This window comes from Coffea arabica, chromosome 5c, assembly GCF_036785885.1.
Source record: "Coffea arabica cultivar ET-39 chromosome 5c, Coffea Arabica ET-39 HiFi, whole genome shotgun sequence".
Lineage (NCBI taxonomy): Eukaryota > Viridiplantae > Streptophyta > Magnoliopsida > Gentianales > Rubiaceae > Coffea > Coffea arabica.
Genome location: NC_092319.1, coordinates 17218645 through 17224258, shown reverse-complemented (window position 1 = coordinate 17224258; position 5614 = coordinate 17218645). Strand labels below are relative to the sequence as shown.

Sequence of the window (5614 nt, the reverse complement as noted above, 5' to 3'; positions counted from 1 at the left end):
ACCTGTGACCTCTACATAATAAAACACCCTTAATTCACCTCCCTCATAATGAACATCAGGTTCAGTTTCACATTTTCCCCATAAATGACACTTCATAGTCACTTCCGTGCAATCACTGTCTACATTTAAAAAAAAAAAAGAGACAAAAACAACAAACAAACAGCAGAGGCCATAATTTAGATGACAAAAATAGTAAAACTAGCAAACCGATAATAAAAAATGCATACTTTAGCAAAGATTCAAAGACAAGGGCCATCAATTGTAGTAAAATAAGTCCCATTTGTACATTATGAACCAGCATGATAAGAGCCCATTTAGAGACACACATAGGACCACATCACAAATGACAAATTTTTGTAGGGCTTTTTTCAAGATTGGTCATTAATAAAGCCTTAATTACAGATTTTTTTGTCCCCTCAAGTACAAAAAACATCTTTTCCACTATATTCTAACAATATAATTGGCGATTGTGCATATATATCACAAAAAGAAGGCAAAATCACATACCATAATTAGGTGCTGCCAGCTTGTTCATTTCCTTAGGTCTCGCTGCCATTTCTGCTTTGCAAAGCCACCAGGAGCTTCAGCTTGACTGAATTCGACAAGATTTTTCCTTATTTTTTCATATTTTGATTCTTGATTTTGGCTCTTAGGGTTCGTTGTTCTTTTTGCTGAAGAGACCAAGGTTGAGAAATACGAGAGCAAATGTTTCTTTTTCTGATTTTCAACCTTTTTGGTGGGTTCCACTCCTTGATTAGTGAATTTTAGCCTTTCATGTCTTTGTTTAATAAGACAAAAGGCAAGAGAAAGCTGAAAATATTAAAAAACGTGTTTCAGAAATTAAAAAATTGAAAAAGGGGTTTTAGGTGCCGGCACGTGATCTCATGTGACTTGGTTCCGGTTGAAATTGAAGAAATTCCGTCAATTGTCCACTTTTAGCACAAAATTGAATACATTGGGGACCAAAATTAATTTTCGAAATAGATTGGAGACTAATTCCGCGCATACACTATAGATTGGGGACCAAAATTACAATTCTCCCCCTTAGTTTAAATGTTTTACATCCATCTCTACCTCTATTTACAGTCTAAAATTGAATACTAAGTCTTTACTGTCTTTTTCTTGCTCGATCTCCTAACTTTACAATTACCTGATGATTCCCTTTGTTTATTGGGATAACCAATTCAAATTATGGGTTCTTTTGGCCAAAGTGTTTACATGAACGATTATACTGAGGTTAAACTTGCTTTGCCATGCTGTTATCATAGATTGCCTACTGCCTTTCACTATGTGCCAAGACATTAAGAAGTTGTTGCACTGCTAGATGTCATGTATTGGCAATAGTTGCTCTCTTTTAACTCCAGGAGCTTAAATGACAGCTATTTGACCTACTTGCTACCTCGATTTTGTATTTGTTTTACTTGTGAAGATATGATGCTGTATTTAGTATTTACACACACATTGTTGATATGTTATTGAACTCTTTTGTAGTCTTGATGTAGGAAAGTGCACGAACTGGTCGTGTATAGTGGAAATAGCAAGGTCATATATTTCATCCACCTATTGTCATCCCTAAGCTTGCTTGCATTTAGTTATATACATATCCGGTTTATGGCTCTGGCATCACGTGGCAATCTAAGTATTGCTAGAAGGAACGTATGTATCATTTCTCTAATTCTTTCCTTTGAAATCGTATGCAGCACCTCGGGTTGCCAATCATCGATTATACCGTGGTGAAGGATGCTACTTCTTGCATTACGTACCGGTGACATAAAAGCTGTGATACAAATCTTGGCAGCAATCCAGCTCCCTAGCGGCTTCCAGAAATCCTGTGGTCCCACCATCATTTCCATATGGATCATCTCCTCCAGCTATTAAAACTCGTCTCTGCAACAAATAAAATACAGCTGAAGGGTGTAAATTTGGAGATAAATGCCATTTTGCTCATGGTGCTGGGAGCTCGGCAAGCCTACTGCTCCAGTACATGAAGATCCTCGTGCTAAAGGACCACCTCCTGGTATGTTTGGTGGCAGAATGGAGTCAACCCCCCCCGGACTTTGGAGCTGCAGGGTGCTTTGGAGCCTCTGCTACAGCTAAGATAAGTGTGGATGCTTCTCTTGCTGGAGCAATTATTGGAAAAGGTGGTGTGAATTCAAAACACATTTGTCGCACTACAGGGGCAAAACTTGCCATAAGGGACCATGATTCAGACCCTAACTCGAAGAACATTGAGCTGGAGGGTACATTCAATCAGATAAAGCTGGCAACTCAGATGGTGCGCGAGCTTATTGCCAATGTAAGTTCAGCCGCATAGCCTCCTTTGAAAAACCATGGGGCCCCTCAAGGCTGAGCTCCTGCAAGCAACTTCAAAACCAAAGTCTGTGAGAACTTTGTCAAGGGATCTTGTACTTTTGGGGATAGGTGTCACTTTGCACATGAAGAAGAAGAATTGCGATCATCTGGGATATGTATATAAATTCTTGCTATCATGGGGAAGAAGATGTTGCTTCCTTGTTTTGAGTTTTGTGTATTCAGTTTTAGATGATATGAGAGTTACTCTGGCTTTTTTGACTTCTTCTAGTTTAGACATTTTTCGTAAACTTTTTGTCTGGCTTCATGGTTGCATATTGTCACAGTTTCTGAGGCTTTAGTAGTGCATATTATGGAGCAATTCACCTGTTAAATTCTGCAGTTTTTAATCTTCCTGTTGACCTGTGGTTTGTTTTCCTTCTCATTTCTTTTTTTTTTCTTAGTTTTTTATTTTATTAAACTTGCTTCATTATTCTTTTATCATTCTTCATTGCCCTTTTTAATTGCAATACAATTCCAATTATCTCCTTTCTATCCCAAGAAAAGTTATAAATTCACTAAATCCTACCTCATTTCATACTGTGTAGTCTCCCCCTTCTAAACCTCGTCTTATAATATTTGCACTCTGACCTCTCGAACAGACTTCATCTGTTGTATTTGTGTATTGTCACATTTACCCCTTAGTGAAATATCCAGTTGACAAATACAACTTTTTTAAGGGGGAGGATAGTTCAGTCTTTTTAATTGTTGCCTAGGAAAATGATTATCAGCCTCATCTTTCTTTTTGCTGGGCTTTATTTGCGTTGCGTGACAGCGCCACAAGCATGGGTTTGTTTGGATTGTGTTTTATTTCCCCAATTTTATCTGCTTACATCATCATTATAATTTTCAATACACCTTTTTATCTTCCCAATTACCTTTTTTTCTCACACACATCACATCACAAAAAGTGCTACAGTAAAAATATTCCAAATAAAACACAATCCAAACAAACCCATGTGTGGTAAAAACAAGATTCCCCAGTGTAGCTGGCAACCAGCCCAATAAATTAAATCAAAAAATTGAAAATGGGTAGGAGACATTTATGCTACATCATTACAAGTGTATTCTACGAGCAATTATTTAATGGGTTAATCACAAGATGTATTCAACACTATAGGGGTTATGTAAAAAAAAACTATATCATAGGAAGGTAAAGTGTAATTTGCCCTTATAGTCAATATATTAAGGAAATTAAGGAACAATAAATGAGTTTGAACTAATTCTGAATTAGATTCACAGCTCAAATATTTTGTGAGTCAAATATAAGTTTTTTATTTATCAATCCGAAACTTATAATTCGAAATCCTAAAATGATACTAACAACATGAGACGAATATAAATTTGTTAAAATCTGACTCAAATGGCCTGATTGATAGGCCTATGGTTAGAGAGCTTTATTGTTTCCATGCAATCTAGACCACCTATTTCAAATATAGACTACACAGTGCAACTATGTTGGGGCTTATTAACAGTTCAGATCGCATGGAATAATAAGACAAAATGTAACTCCTGCAACCTACCAATGAACTAATTTTCTATGTACACTCAGGCATTTGGAATTCTTAAGATGATAAAATAAAAAAGGAATATGAAAGACAAATAGTATTACTATTTGCCAGCCAAGGGAACAAGTAAAAGATAGTTTGGTGTTAAGAATATGAAGTGATTTGCTACCTTTGAATTTGATACATTAAGCAGTATAATAAATGGTGGGTGACAATTGACAAAAGGATATGATAACTACTGTTTGTCATTTGATTTTTTTTTTGGTTTAGAAGTTTGTAGAACCTGAATCTGATTTATCATGATGGAAAAATCATGTTAATCAAATAAAATTGGGTTGGTTATTATCATTCACCAACTGTGAGAAGTTGCTCAGTTCAAAAAAGATATTGTATTTCTGAGTTCAGAAGGGCAAAGAAATTTGTTTTGAAATTTGAACCATCGAAGCAAACCAAGAGACAAGTGACGTGACAAACTATAGACTCAATCCAAGAACGCGGACTGAAATTGATGTTAGTGAAAGTAGTAGACAAACTGTAGACTCAATCCAACAACGTGGACAGAAATTGATGTCAGCGAAAGTAGTAGCAATGCTGGTACACTTGCTAGAGACAGTTATCCTGTTGGTTCATCTTCTGCATCTACAAGAAGGAGAGCAACATCTCCATTTTTGGAGAAGGCTTATGATATGTTGAGGAAACCTAAAACTGATTCCATCATATCTTAAAATTCCACAGGCAACAGTTTCATTGTATGGGATTGCCATAAATTTGCTGCTGAGATTCTTGGAAAGTATTTCAGGCACAACAACTTCTCAAGCTTCATTTGTCAACTCAACACATATGAGTATCCTTGACCTGATATTTCTTACTGTTTTCTTTCGTTTTCTCATTTTTGTTTAGTCTTCTTTAATGAGTTAATAATCTTTTGCCTTGTGTATGTGATTTCTGGACCGATCTTTTCTGTAGTAGCAATTTGTAGTGCTATATTAAGAGTTCTCTCTATGCACTTCAAAGTTGCATATTTGAAGCAACAAGTCTAGAATGCCAAATGAATTGCCTACTAATATTAATGGAATGTGTTTGAGGCATCATTTTTTGCATCTTCTGTGCAATCTTCTCTCACTAAATGGTCCACTATCTTAGTTCTTTCCTTTTCAGTCTTTTTTTTTTTACTTAGTGATATGAGCCAAGTAACGCAGTATTCTTGGAATTAAGTTTCCGATATTAGAAAGATTGAGAGATAGCTGATTGGTTCTATTTTAACATTCTAGAGTTCAAAAAGATCAATTGGGATAGGTTGGCATACCAGGATGAATGGTTTCAAAAAGGGAAGAAGAGTTTGGTTAAAGAAGATTAAAAAAAGATATCAAGGAACTCAAAACATGTATCATCCTAGGACAACAGAATCTGTAGGGGATTCGAATTTGTGTGAAAAGCAGAAGAAATAGGAAAATTGAATGCACGAACATGATGCATTGAAGGTGGAAATGATGAATTTAAAAGAGATGCAAGAAACTTTAGAGAGTGAAATTCTACTCCTTTAGAAACATGCTCAAAGTATTGTGTTCAAGCAACAAAAAGTGCTAAAGTATATGTTCAAATAAGTTATTATGACAAAAAAGGGCCTGCAGAGCACTGATGCTGTAAATGAACAAGGATCAAATGGACAAAAATGCACTGAGAGCTTGGAAGGGCACCTGTATGAAGGTGAAACATCACATAGAAGCTCGGGAAAGTCTCCAATGATAGAATCAGGT

At 36.0% G+C, this 5614-nt stretch overlaps 1 pseudogene; it reads left to right on the top strand.

Annotated features, from left to right (window-relative positions):
* Nucleotides 1–1611: 1611 nt before the first annotated feature.
* LOC113689243 (zinc finger CCCH domain-containing protein 14-like) lies at nucleotides 1612–2476 on the top strand (annotated as a pseudogene).
* Nucleotides 2477–5614: the final 3138 nt, after the last annotated feature.